Source organism: Pristiophorus japonicus, chromosome 2 (genome assembly GCF_044704955.1).
Source record: "Pristiophorus japonicus isolate sPriJap1 chromosome 2, sPriJap1.hap1, whole genome shotgun sequence".
NCBI classification, from domain to species: Eukaryota; Metazoa; Chordata; class Chondrichthyes; family Pristiophoridae; genus Pristiophorus; species Pristiophorus japonicus.
In genome coordinates, this window is record NC_091978.1 from 304,598,529 (window position 1) to 304,613,198 (window position 14,670).

At 49.9% G+C, this 14,670-nt stretch overlaps 1 protein-coding gene across 5 annotated transcripts in view; it reads right to left on the minus strand.

The window, feature by feature from the left end:
* The window catches only part of LOC139247491 (E3 ubiquitin-protein ligase MARCHF1-like), an 801,353-nt gene that overhangs the window by 661,290 nt on the left and 125,393 nt on the right, over positions 1 to 14,670 (minus strand). For 4 of the 5 annotated variants that reach the window (XM_070871648.1, XM_070871642.1, XM_070871641.1 and 1 more), the window contains one exon: positions 6,145 to 6,174. The exons of the other annotated variant lie outside the window; for it this stretch is intronic. The gene's annotated coding sequence lies outside the window, so the exon portion shown is untranslated. The remainder of the gene's footprint in view (positions 1 to 6,144; positions 6,175 to 14,670) is intronic. 5 annotated transcript variants of the gene reach the window in all.

A 14,670-nucleotide genomic window follows, 5' to 3' on the forward strand; every position in this document is an offset into this window, starting at 1 on the left:
CACTGTATCTGACATGTTTACCAGTCAGCCACAAGGTCAATACTGGATGCTTGGTGACAAACAATATGGCCTCGCCACCTGGCTGATGACCAACCTACGTGACACCCACACTGAAGCCGAGAAGCGATACGAGAGCCATAGAGCCACACGCAATGTGGTCCAGAAAACAATTGGTGTGCTTAAGCAGTGCTTTAGATGCCTGGAGCACTGAGGAGGGGAGCTACAATACAACCCTGATCAGGTAGCTCAATTCATGGTCGTGTGCTCCATGCTGCACAACGTGGCTACCAGGAGGGGGCAAAAATTGTCAGAAGGGACTGATGATCCACCTCAGGAGAGAGAGGAAGAGGAGGACGAGAGGCTGGATGCTGACCTCGGGCCAGACAATCAGGCTGACTATGCAACCATGCCCACGCCCCCCTCTAGACCACAGGAAAGGGCCCATGGTGGCTACATAGCTGCAAGATTCTTACGTCAGCAGCTCATAAATGAGCTCTTTGCCTGAAAGACAGTTGCTGTTATTGACAAGGCTGATACATGGTGTGGAGCTCAGACATCAGTGGTGGGCATCACCTTGGTGCCAGTTAAAGTCAAAGTTGATTCAAGTTAAGGTAAATTATACCCTTTCATGTTAAGGAATCACCAGTGTGTAACGGTGCAGCTATCTGAGACAATGCGCAACAAGATTATGTTAAATAAAAAATAGTTAATCCGACCATTGGTCTGAAATCATAAGTATAACTGTCAAACACACTCCATCCACACCCCACCCCACAACACATTTTAGAACATTGACATCAATCAAATGGTCAACATTTCCAGAAACACAGAACACAAATGCAAACCAACAGAGTGGCCCCCGCCCCCCCATACATTACAACAAATTGCATACACAGAGATGGAGATATAACAAAGCCACCACCTGCAGACATGCACCTCACTTTCCTTTCCCCCGCCCTGTCTTCCCCCCGCACCACTACCCCTTCCCCTCCTGACTACATCCAGCCTGGCCAAGGAGCACCTCAGGTGGTGCCTCATTGGGGGAGATGAAGGCAGAGCCGGTGGTTGCATGGATACAGGAGCAGGAGCTCCCGAGCTGGGAACATTCTCCGATCCAGAAGCAAGATGTTGCTCCTGCCTCCCATGTGTCGTTGGCAATGGGGGTGCGGCACCTTGGGGTGCAGTGCCGCGCTCCGGGACCACTAGGAGGCCTCTGCCACCAGTGTTCCTGGCTATCACCTCCAGGGCCTCCGCCATCCGCGGCTCATACTGCATCATGGTGCCAGAAATGCTGGTCAGCTGTCGGGATATGCCGCCCAATGTCTGGAGGATCTGCTGACCTATGTCAACAGTCCTCCTGGACAAGTCTACCTCCTGGACAGGTCTGCCACTTGTGGAGCAGACCTGATGTGCCCACGAAACCTCCGCGGGGTCGGCGCCGTCCTGGGGACAATTGGTGTGCCCTGTGGCGAGGTGCTTGGGCCCGGTACCTCCAGAGTAGAGGTGTGAATGGCTGCAGGGACAGTAGATGGCGTTGGGGTTGAATGCGGTCTGGAGCCTGGTGATGCAGGCTCCTCAAAGTCTGTGCTGTGCTGTTATCCGTAGAGAACGGACCCAGCAGATTGACGGGCGAGAATCGATGCTCCTCAGCACCAGATGTAGAATTGTCCGGCGAGACGCAGCCCCCACCTTCTGGGCTCGGTGGTCTTGGCTGGGGCCGTGCTGCTGGCTGAGCTGCAAAACAAAATGAGGTTATTAGAGGAGAAGGGGGTGCTAGGGTCACAAGGTGATTCCAGCGCTACACACAGCATATGCACAACAAAAGCACCACCGCTATCAAAATCATCACAGACATCACATTTCATGATCATCTGCATTGCAATGATTCTCATGAGGCCAGCTTTATTTAGAGGACACTTTTAGCAATCATTTATCATACATGATTGTTCGGATATGAGTGGGTGTGGCATCTGTTGACTTTACATCACGCAATGGTGTATACTTTACTCACGTGGCATCACTTCAGGTTCTGCAGCTCTTGCATGGCCGACCGGGGTGGGTCCCCATGAGTGCGAGCACCTGCTCCTCTATATCGGTGAGGTCAATGATGACTGGTGACCTCCCACCCTTTCACCTCTGCTCGGCCCTATTCCTCAAAAGCTTCTTCTGTAAAAGGTAACAACAGGATGACATGGCATGAGATCATTGCATGATATCATTGCTAGATACTGTCACAGAGACTGATGCAACACATAACCGACAGATGTAATCATGATTATAATGAAAATTATCATTCTTTAACTAAAGAAGTACACTGTGATCACAGGCTTTGAGTACAACATTCCTGGTAAAAGTGAAAGACCTCACATTTGATTTTAATCACTCATGATACTTACAAATCAAATAATATAAATATATAAGTACATGTAAATAAATGTTGTACTTACTCTGGCAGATCCGACAAGGCCGTTCCATCGCTTTCGGCATTGGCTGCCCTCGTGCATGTCTTTGGTCATCGACGAGACCACTTCGGCTATCTTGGTCCATATCTTCTCGTAGGCCTTTAGGGTGGGCTTCCCAGGCCATCCCTGGGTCAATTGACCCCAAGCGTGGCTCAACCTCCTCCGAGAATCTCCTCGCTCTCTTTTGTCCTCCCAATTCTTCCTCTCCCAGCTCACTGCTCTCGCCAGCGTCAGTCTCCACAGCATGCTGTGTTGCCTCCTCTACTCCCTCCATTATAGGCACCAAATTAGAAAAAATATCTGGCTGGTAACAGCTAACTTTTTTCTCACAATTTTGTATTGTTGAAATTCTCCCTCCTACCTCCCAAAGCAGCCAAACAAGCACCCTGTAAGTGGTTTCCCTTCGGTGTTTTCACTAGTTCTAGACCTGGGAGTGATTACTGTACTGAACAGATGAATGAGTCACGGACAAATACCTCGGTCTCAACCGGCAATTCTTTATTAAAACTAAACACACACCTGCACCCAGTAAAACAAACAAATGCAGCACAATACACAGTGTAGCCTCAACAGGCCCTCAATGCGAAATACCCCAATGTCTAAAACACCTCCCCTGTAAACCCCTAAGAATTTGGTTGGGAGAACGCACAATATCCCCTCACAGTGTGATCTTCAAAGATGTGTGTGCAGAAATGCTCACCGATTTCATTGGCTTACTCGCTGCTTCTTCCGATGAAAAGGTGTCTCTTCTGGTTTCTTCTCTCCGTCTCAATACTGAGGGTTGGATTCTTGTAGGGTCAAAGCAGCGAGGCAAGAGAGAAAGCTGTGTCCACATGGCATGCTTTTATATCCCAAGTTCGTTTGCCTTTTCAGGCTGAATAAAGTTTATTTCGAGGCTTCCTGTGGGTGGGTCTTCTGCTTTTACCCAATAAAGTTACTTGTTTTCGAGGCTTCCTGTGATTGAGTCCAGTGATGGGTTTTCGCTTCCAGGTAGTCTGGGCTTAATGGTTCTCCATTATTCTCGTAATTCATCCAGGTAATCACTGATTAACGAGGTCACCTTGCCTAACAATGGACTCCATTAGCCCACCTCCTGCCTTATGTTGCCCATTGTCATTCCAGACTCCCTGCCCATCATTCTAAGTCCAACATGGAGACGCACCTGGGCCCCTCCCACAAACAGTTTCCAGCTTTCTTTCTGTGGTGAGAAAAATATTAAACGCAATGTCCAGACAATGTCCAATAAATCCTTGGGGGTTCGATGCTTCCAGTCCTTATAGTCCCCCCGATGATATTTCAAGAGTCTTCTAGAACATATCAACGTCCGCTGGTGAGCAAGCCTCGTGGTTCCCAACCAATCCTATCCCCTTTTACTTTTAAAACACCCCGAATATACGTCTCCGAAATACAACTGTGCATCGCACTGTTAACATGTAGATACAGAAAGTTACATTCAAGGTTCGTGAATTACAGCCTACCATTGACTCCGGAGCGCCTGACTTCTCTTTTTACAAGAAATACACAACAAGTATATCACAATCAAAAGCTGTACAATGACGAGAGCATGTGAGCATTTCCGGATCCACGGATGAACCTCCACACTTATACCAAGGTCCCACCAGAGAGTGGAATTTATCCCTTTAATTCTGTCCCCTGTGTCCCGATTTGTCTGTTGCAGTGTGAAATAATGTTTTTGGGACAGCTCGACGGCCTTTAATAACATTGTTAGGTGTTCCGGCAGCAAAGGAATCTGATACCGGAACTGGGTAATGTACTGTTGCAGGTTCGGGATCGTGTCATTTACCGTAATGTGTACTGTGGATGGTTCTGGGATTGGAATAATACGTTCCTGTGCCACTTGAACTTCGGCGTGGGGTTTGAAGCAGGAAGTGCTGTCGGTGACCATACACCAAGTGTCCCGGTGCACTCGATACTGGTCCACACTCGTGGTTACGCAGTATGTCCCGTTGCTCGCATATGCTGCCTGAGGCTCTGGGCCCTCACCTCTATGGTGCAGTTGATAGGCTCTCGACTCTCGGACTCAAGCCCGCACTCTGGCCAATTGAAAGCATTCAAATGCTGGGGACACAGTATGACATGTGCATCCCTGCTCTGGCACCCCTTTAGGTCAGTGCCAGTTATGGCGTGCTCCCACTTTATAACAAATGGTGGGACTGCATGATACCGCACGTGCATCCCTTCCCGTATGACCCCAATGTTCTCCACCCTGTATAACGGCGCTGATTGTGATGTCCCACCCATTACCGGCATACAACACTATCCCCATGATTGTGTGGTTGGACCGACCGCAATCCACTGGGACTGTGTAGGCCTCGGAGGACAGACGGAGCTGACAGGGGCTCATCGAATTATTATACGGGCTGAGCACTGCGAGGTACCGGTTGCTGATCCATGACGGAATGCGACCTTGCTGCAGGTCCTCTAAGTTACTGCGTGCAATGCGCACACTTCGTTTTGTACTGCCTGCGCCGAGGCATTCCTGTCCTCCCGTATTAATGCATTTACAGTATTTGCGTGTGACTCCAGCTCTATGATAACCTCCTTTAAATGGACAGTCATTGCCAGGTCCTCTTCTATCTCGGATCCAAGCACCGCGTTCCCTTCCCCCAGGATTTTCAGCAGCTGGTCCTTTAAACCACTGATCTGCATCTGCAGCTGCACGTTGTCCATACTGTTGACGAGAGATGTACCTGCGCTAAACGCCGTAGCGACATCATTGAGCTCCTCTCGCCTTTGCCTCCCCGGACCAACGTTATCGTACACTCCCATATCATACAATCTTTCCCGACTCCCATCCCTGTAACTGAATTCAAAGAACTGGAAGAACATTTCTTTAATGAGCGCCTCATACAGCTGCTCAGTTTCCTTTGGACACCACTCAGGCAGATGTACCCCGGTTAAGTTTAAAATGACTGGCGTGACCACGTAATGCACCCCCTGGAATAAAACCTTTCCAGTCGTGACTAAAACTACACCATTCCCTGGGCCTGGTGTGATGGCTGGACACCTAACTTCTGTTATCTGTACCGGTAAGGCTGTGGGCAGGGGCTTCCGCTTGTGTGCTACAAGTTCAGTGGCATTTATTGTGTTTGGAAGGTCTGGGATCACGCAGGAGCCCATACTCCAATCCCATCTGATCCCAGCCCCGGCCTCGAAAAGGCAATCGACACACCTGCTGGGCAGATCCACTCTGACCCCCACCTACACACAGAAATTCCTCCTTCCACCACTTGTCCCAGCACACTTCCACTCCCCCCTTTGACCCCGTGATCGTTCCTCAGTCGTTCCTAGTCTGCTGTCTGGTTCCCCGTGTCCTGACTCAATTTCCTGAGCCACCACCACCATCCCGGGGGAATGTGTCCCTTGCACTTCAAGCATACGCGCTTGTCCTCGGTCACCCCAACCCGTGTGGCTGTGACCTTCAGTCTGGGACACTGTATAGAAGCCTCCCCATATGTGAACCTGGCGTGGCTGGATTATTTCGTCGAATTCGACCCCAGCCACCCTGGCCACCTTCCCTCGTGGAAGTAGGCTGCCATCCCGTCCGTGTCCCCTGTGTCATGGTGGGTCCGTTCCCCCCAGTACATCTGTAGAGGAAGGACAACTCAGCGTCCCCCCTCCTGCTGTACCCTGTTCCAGCCAAGCTCCAAAGAATGATTACCAGTGTTGTCTCCATCTTTCTCTCGGCTTCCTGTGAAGATACAAAGAAACAACAACCTTTGTGTGAGAGGGTATACCTCCACAGGTCTGGCTTCATCAAAAGACACTCTGTAAAACACGAAACTGAGAAGGAAACTATATACACCGCCACCCGTCTCTGGGTGGCCCCGCTAGGTCTCCACGACCCTGGGCCTTTTACGGCTCCTCGGCAGTGTGTAAGGAGGCGACCACGGTGCTCTCGGCTGTGGGATCCTGCTACTCCTCCTAACCACCACCACCACGGGCTCCTCACTGCTACTAACTATGGGAGGAAGACCCACGTCCACCATGCTGTTTATAGTGCCTTGGTGCTTCTTTCTGTTTCTCACTCTTTCCCCCGGGCTAAACAACTTGCACTGGTTCACATGGAACCATTTGTGCGCTTTGGAAGCTTAACCGCGTACACCATGGGACTGGCCTTATCTACGATGCTGTTGGGTCCCATGTACCAACGTGCCCACCCGAGCGTAATTGCGGATGATGACCTCATCCCCTACCTTCCACTCATGGGTTCTCCAGGGCTGGAGCAGCAACCGATAGCTCCTGTGCTGGCAGCTTGCCAATGAATCTGTTTCAAGTGTTCGAACAGATTCTTAACACACTTGTCCCGGTTAACCTCTCTCACCTGCTCCGCTGTGAGAACCGGCGCCAGAACATGGGTGGGCGTGTGCATGACCCTACCAGTCATGAGCTCATTCGGGGAATACCCTGTGCTTCTGGAGAGTCTGGCTCGGAATCCCATCAGGATAAACGGCAGGACCTCAACCCACTTTTTTGGTGACTGTCCTGTTTCCTTCCGCAGCCTTTCTTTGATGGTCCGGTTAAGTCGCTCCACAATCCCCGATAACTGTGGGATGTGAGCCACATGCCATTTCCCTTCTATCCCTAGCACTTTCAAGATAGCCTGCATGATCTGACTGTGAAGTTTCTCCCCTGATCGGACTCCACGATCTGTGCCAGTCCCCACCTAGAGAACATTTCCCTCACCAAGATCCTTGCAGTCACCAGCGTTGTGGCTGATCGACAAGGGAAGGCTTCAACCCACTGAGAAAACGTCCACGAGGACCAAACAGTACTTGTAACCCCCCTTTGCGGTGGGCAATGGGACGATGTAATCGACTGCCATGGTCCCTCTACCTATCTTGTGTGTCCCATGGGAACCATTCTTTTCTGGGGATCGGGGTTGCTCGCTGCGCATAAATCACGGACATCCTCCCTCAGTTGCGGCCACCACCCTGCCTGTTCTACCCTCTACCAGGTAGTCTCCAGCCCTGAGTGTCCCGCTCCTGGGCCCCCGTGAGCTATCTGGAGGAATTCCCTCTGGTTTTGTTCTGGAACTACCCACTGATCCCCCCTGAAAAGCATTCCCTCCTTTAAAGTAATGCCCGCTACCCCGAACGGGCCTTCTACCTTTTCTCCCCTAGCCAGCTGCTCCAGGACAACTATTAGGGCGGAATCCTGTGCCTGGACTTTCCTCAAGTCTGGGGCCAATGCTACCGCTACACTCCCTTCTGTCCCCCCTTTGTCCTGGATCGCTGCTACTGGGCTGGATCCGTATGGGTCCCAAAACTCTCCTGTTTTGGCTCCCTCCTTGGCTAACTCATCAGCCTTTTGGTTGCCTTACCCTCTGGGCTCTGTCTTGAATGGGCCTTTACTGTATGAGTATAATGGCTTCCCTGGGTTCCCGTGGCATCTAAGATCCTTTGCAACAGTGGTTTGGTTGCTAAGGGCTTCCCGTTTGCGGATGTGAAACCGCGATGAGACCAGATGGGCAAGTATTCGGTGCACAAATTACATGTGAACATGGAATATGAACAGATGGTGTATGGGGTCGGGAACTCATCGGTGTGAGTAACGACATACACCACCGCCGACAGTTCGGCATGCTCGAACTGAATCCATCGACATATATTTCGCGGCCCGTGGGGTGTAACGCGGCCCGAAATCCTAAGCCTACGTCCCATACTCCCTTTACCGAACACTTATGGGCCGTCCATGCATCGGTCATGTTAGCTGCCAGCTTGGGCTCACTCAGCCCTTGCACTCTCAGATTCATCTGTGGGAGCAATGAAGTCCAGCGAGCAATGTGAGCACTGCTCACTGCGCCATCCTTTATCCTCCCATCTAATAACATCTGAATGGGGGTATGGCGAGTTCGTAGAATGGTCTGGGATGACCCCGTGAAGAGCTGGGTGCACTTCACGGCCCAAATCGTGACAAGGAGATGCCTCTCGCGATTGGAGTACCCCCGTTCTACATCTGTGAGGACTCTTGAGGAGTAAGCCACGGGTCTCAGCTTGCTGTGCCACTCCTGGAGCAGCACCGTACTCAAACTGTCCCCACTGGCTGCTATTTATAAAAAGAAGTCCTCCCTGCTATTAATCACCCCTAATGTGGGTGCCATCTGCAGATCTCCCTTGAGACGATTGAAATCGGCCGAGCAGTCCTCATCCCACTCCCATCCGACTCCCCCTTGCCGAGGAGCCAAAGTAGAGGGGCTGCGTGGCGGCGTAATCCTCAATAAATTCCTGCAGTACCCCATGATCCCCAGGAAGGATCTCACTCACAATCGTGGGGGCTGGTAACTCCTGCTACACCTTCTGTTTGGCCTCGTCTATAGCCCTTTCCCAGCCTTGACGGTCAGCCCGAGGAAGTTGACTTCCCTCTGACCGATCTGAGCTTTCTTGGGATTGACCTTGAACCCGATGTCCTTCAACAGCTCCAGCAGCTCAGCCAGCAGCGGACCATGCTCCTCCCCCTCGTCGGAGAACAGAAGCAAATCGTCCACATACTGCATCAACGGCTGAGGTCTGCTGAACTGTTGGCCATACACTGGTGAAAAATGGAGGGGCTGTTGTGGAAACCCTGGGGAAGGCATGTCCAGGTATACTGTTGCCCTTTAAATGTGAATGCGAACTTGTACTGGTCCTCTCTTTTGAGGAGAATTGACCAGAACCCGTTCAATATATCCAGCACCGTGAATGTGTTGGCGGATGCTAGAATGTCCCTATCAGGTCGGTTACAGCTGCGACAGTGGGCGCGCAAGGTGGGATGTTCTTGTTGAGCAACCAATAGTCCACGATGGTCCTCCACGACTGGTCTGGTTTCCGAACGGACCAAAGTGGAGAGTTCATGGTGTGTGGCTATGGGCCTCAACACCTCCTGGGCTATCAGGAATCCCAATGTCGTCTCTAAGTTGGCCTATGCCTCCCTGGGGAAATTATACTGTTTCTGCGGTCGGGACATGGGGTCTCCTTGTACCCTGAATTCTACCCGCGTCACCCTACCGCAGTCATGCTTGTGTGTGGCGAATGATGCAAGATTGTCCCGCACGTAAGCCTGGTACTCAGCCGGGGTATTATTGACCAATTGCTCTAGGTCGTATGAAGGGTGCAAAATACACAAGAACCCCCCCCCAGTGTTTGGGCTCATTCGAAAAGAAATTTAATTTGGAACTATCTACCAGAAAGTTTGAAATCCTAAAATGCTTATGGAAGAAACTACGAACTTTAATCGAATTTTGGATTTTAAAAGACAAATTCAAAGCTGTGGGCGGGCCTAAAGAACTAACAGGAGACAACCTGATGACTGAGTGTTGAGACTATGTTAACTTGTCTGGAGAAATGTGTATTTGAGAATCCTTCTCCACAAGAAACATTAACATGACAACAAATAATCCAGAGATAGCCAGCCATCAACCTAAATTTCAGCATATACATCACAAAAAGGCTCAATCCAGCACAGAAAAACTAAGTTCAAAAAGACATTGCGATTACCAAGCTAATATTTCCATTAGGAAATAGTTTTCGATCATCAACCCACTCAAAACATATTAACTTTTAATGAGCCTGACAAAATATTACAAAGAGAAGTCAAGCCCGCCAAATTCAAACAAAGAATTCTGAACTGATTTGAAACCAAGATTAGAACCACTCAAACCGTATAACTGGCCCCCTGTTTTCAACAGAGGGCATGACACACTTTGTCATACAACTGAGGCCAAGCTGATGTCATTAAGACAAGGAGAGAAACCAACACGACAGTTGTAAACTAACTTCTCCAGCCTCGAAGTCCTGAAGTCCTGAAGGAAGGAAGAACATCACCATCGTGGCAGCAACTGACCACAACCAACGTGGTATCAACGGAAAACCACCGTGATCGACAAAACTCAAAACAAAACTCCAACGGGAAAAAACAGAAGAATCGAAAAGTTTGCACTCTACAATCTAATCCTACAATCTACCAGCGGGTAAAACATTACCTAAAAGACTGTAGAAAAATATTTCTAACCAAAGAAAACGGGTACTTACCCCACAGATCCAAAACGCGCTTTACCGCATCAGCAGACTCAACCCAACTGAAGATTGCGCAGCAAGAAGTCTTCTCCGACGTAAGGGGTACAGCAAGCAGACCCGACCGCATCGAGCAAACCCCGAAACCACGATCTACCGCTAACTGTCAAAAAGGATTGGTAAACATAGTCCTGCCTGCCCTGGAGTCAAACCTAGCTAGAATTAGGGATTGGGAGGTGGGAGGTGTAATCCTACTGTAACCCCCTTTGAATGTAATGTGTTGTTCTCTATTAGAGTCATTATGAGCTATTGTAACCCCCTCTGAGTGTGTAAGGTATTGTTTTTTTAATACATTTGAATAAGTTCTGACATTGTACTTTCTTATTAAAGTAATTATAAGTTTGTAATTTCTTGACTGTAATAAAATCAAAGTTCTTTTGCATCAAGCCAGTGTCCTTTGCACTTTGTCACATCCCCCAGATAAATCCAGAGTACAGAACCCAAAGGAGTGGGAGCGATTCGAACGGCTGAAATTGGTCAGAAGGGAACCTGACCCCCTCAGAGACCAGCCCTTACACGTAACTATCCTTCGGCTTCATTGTACACACTGTGCCTTTACCCTCCCCCTTCCTTGGGATCACTACAAATTCTTCCTCCTCATTGGAACCCACTGCTCCCCAAAGGCAGTGATTCCTTAAATCCACTATGATTGTGTGGGCTAACATGAAGTCGGCCCCTAGGACCCCTGACCCCGGCTGCTCCCATTTCAGTAGGACGCACTTCCATTTTGCGTGGAGTGATCCTAAATCAATGGCTAGTGGCCTGGAGATCGACCCCACCTGCTCGTTCCCTGCGAACCTTACCAGATTGTGTGGAACCTTGCTAGACAAAGGTGAGATAGGCGGATCATTTGCGTGAATCACCGTGCTGGAAGCCCTGGTGCCCAACAAATACTTCCCCACTACCTTCTCCACCCCCATCTTCATGCATGGTCTACTCCACTCATAGTACATGAGCGAACACAGGTACTCAGACTGGGTGCGTGCTAGTCAGGGTGGTGGGATTACCGGAGCGGTCGAGGAGTCCCTGCTCACAGCAGTGTCTGCCCTTTCCTGCACTGGCACAAAAGTTGTCCGAAGGGCGGCCACCAGAACATCAAATTGTTCCGGGGTCAGTCCCTTCGCCTTGACAGGTTTTGGCTTAGGTACTGGAGGATCCCTTTTGCCTTGTCCCTTCCTTGGGGCCGGGCAGTCTCTCCTCCAGTGTCCCGTCTTCCCACACCCAAAACACGTCCTAGCCCTCTCTGAGCTACTTCCTTCCTGGCGCCATTCCCTTTTACTACCCTCACAGGCCTTTAACTCGTGAACCTTCCCTTTAAGTGGTTTGACCTCTTCCTCCACGCTGGCCTTAAATGCCAGACTCATGTGATGGAGCACATCAGCCTCTGTGTTCTGGAGATTCTCAGAGTCAAACCAGTTCTCGGACTTTACCCTAATCCGGGGCAAACTCTTTGACACTAGGGTCTGGAGTCAATGGTTCCTTGGCTCCCCCTGTAACTGCGCTCGGTCCAGCACTCCATGACAGGCTTTATTATATACTGGCCAGAGCCGGTCCGCAAAAGCCTGGGGTGCTTCCCCAGCCAGTTGCAGTGTCCTTTCTACCCGAGAGAATGGACTACCTTGGGCATGACCCATGGCTCTTAGGATTTCTTCCTTTAAGCCCTCTATGGTTCCCTGCCCCCTCTTGCTTTCAGCAGATAGGGCCTGATACATTTTCCTTACCAGGGAAAATAAGAGCAGCTTGTGAACCTCCACTTCGTTACATCCATTAATCCCTCCCACCTGGTCCACCTCCGTGAAGTTCACCGTGGGTCTCCTTCGTTGGTAAATTTGAGCACACCTGAAATCATATTTTGCAGCTGTGGGGTTGTGAATGGGACCACAAAATCGTTTTGCAGCACCCCATGACCTTGGCCATCTACGGGTATTTCTGCTGCCGTATGGGATGCATGGGACCCTTTGGCACTTCAAGCGATGGTCGGACGTCCCTACCCTGCCCCCAATCCTCGCTATCTTCTCCTTCCTCTTCCCAGACCAGCCGAGCTGCCCCCGAGGCCATCAAGCAAACCATGCCTTTGGCTTTGGCAAGACCTTGAGTCAAGCTTTGGATTTTTTCTTGGCAGGGCACGTGATTCCCCACTACTGCTAGCTACCCATAAGTTATCTTAATATCCTTCAGTTGCCCCTCCAGCCCGTTTACTTTGCTCACTAAACGAGTGGTCTCCTCCCGTGCGACCTGCTCATTGAGCTTGGCCTCTGTTACCTGACACTGCAGGTACGCCCTTTTGTTACGGGAGATTTCCTCCTCAGTGTGCCTCTCCTGCTTTTCTTCACTCAACTCATCTAGAAGCCTCTTTCCTATGATGCCCTTGCGGCTGACTGCTCCTCAGAATCTTTGAGCTCTGCCTTAAGCAGTTGGACTTGCTTCTGCAGACACAGGAGGCAGATGGCCTTTTCTTTTGCCTTTCTATGCCCCTTACTCCTCGTCCAGTCAGCGGCCTTGTCCTCCGGACTCTCCGCCAGCAAAAGATCAAGTACCCACTGTTGTGTTACGTTAAGTTTCCCAAAGATATATGAGGAAATCTTAGCCCCCATTGCCGATCTCTTGGCCTTAATATCTTCCATAACTCTTTTTCAGCACACCCAGCTCCTGCAGCGGTCACCAATTCTGTAAGTGGTGGCCCTGAGGTGTTTTCGACGCACCCCCACGTTACTAGTTCTAGACCTGGGAGTAATTACTGTACTGAATAGATGAATGAGTCATGGACAAATACCTCGGTCTCAACCGGCAATGCTTTATTAAAGGCAAACACACACCTGCACCCAGTAAAACCACACACATCCTGGTGTGTAAAACAAACAAATGCAGTACAATACACAGTGTGGCCTGTCTAACAGGTCCCTAAATCAAAGTACCCCAACGTCTAAAACATCTCCCGTGTAAACCCCGAAGAATTTGGTTGGGAGAATGCACGATACCCCCTCACACTGTGATCTTCAAAGATATGTGTGCAGAAATGCTCACCAATTTCATTGGCTTACTCGTTGATTCTTCTGATGAAAAGGTGTCTCTTCTGGTTTTTTCTCTCCGTCTCAAAATGGAGAGTTGGATTCTTGTCGGGGCAAAGCAGCGAGACAAGAGAAAGAGCTGTGTCCACATGGCATGCTTTTATATCCCAAGTTCGTTTGTCTTTTTAGACTGAATAAAGTTTGTTTCGAGGCTTCCTGTGGGTGGGTCTTCTTCTTTCACCCAATAAAGTTCCTGTTTTCAAGGCTTCCTGTGATTGAGTCCAGTGATGGGTTTTCGCTTCCAGGCAGTCTGGGCTTAATGGCTCTCCATTGTTCTGGTAACTCATCCAGGTAATCACTGATTGATGAGGTCACCTTGCCTAACAATGGACTCCATTAGCCCACCTCCTGCTTTATGTTGGCCATTGTCATTCCAGACTCCCTGCCCATCATTCTAAGTCCAACATGGAGCCGCACCTGGGCCCCACCCACACACAGCTTCCAGCTTTCTTTCTGTGGTAAGAAAAATATTAAACGCAATGTCCAATAAATGCATGAGGGTTCAATGCTTCCAGTCCTTACAACCCACACACGCCTTCACTCCCTCTCTGCTCCCTCTCTCTCTGTCTCCTCTTATGTGCATTTAATGATGACCCCTGACCTCCTGACTCACGGGAAACAAGCTTTGCCATACCACTTCCAAGGACGGCGACACTTTACGGCAGAAAGTCAGTGTTATTTATGTAAACCTGTAGCCACCAGAGGGCTCATCCTCTGGAGTCGCAAGGGATACCACAATCCCTTGGGAGCACAGGTACTTAAGGAGGTCTCACAGGCTGGAGAGGCACTCTGGAGACCTGCAATAAAAGACTAAGGTCACACTTTACTTTGAGCTCATAGTATCCAGTCAGACTCTTTTTTCATACATAACAACTGGCGACAAGATACAGATGACGAACCCAACGATGCAGAGAACAGTGGGTATCCTGGAGAAATTTTTGGAGGGAGATGATTGGGAAACCTTTGATGAGCAACTCGACCAATACTTTGTGGCTAACGAACTGGAAGGAGAAGTGAACGCTGCCAAATGAAGGACGATTCTCTCACCATCTGCGGGGCACCAACATA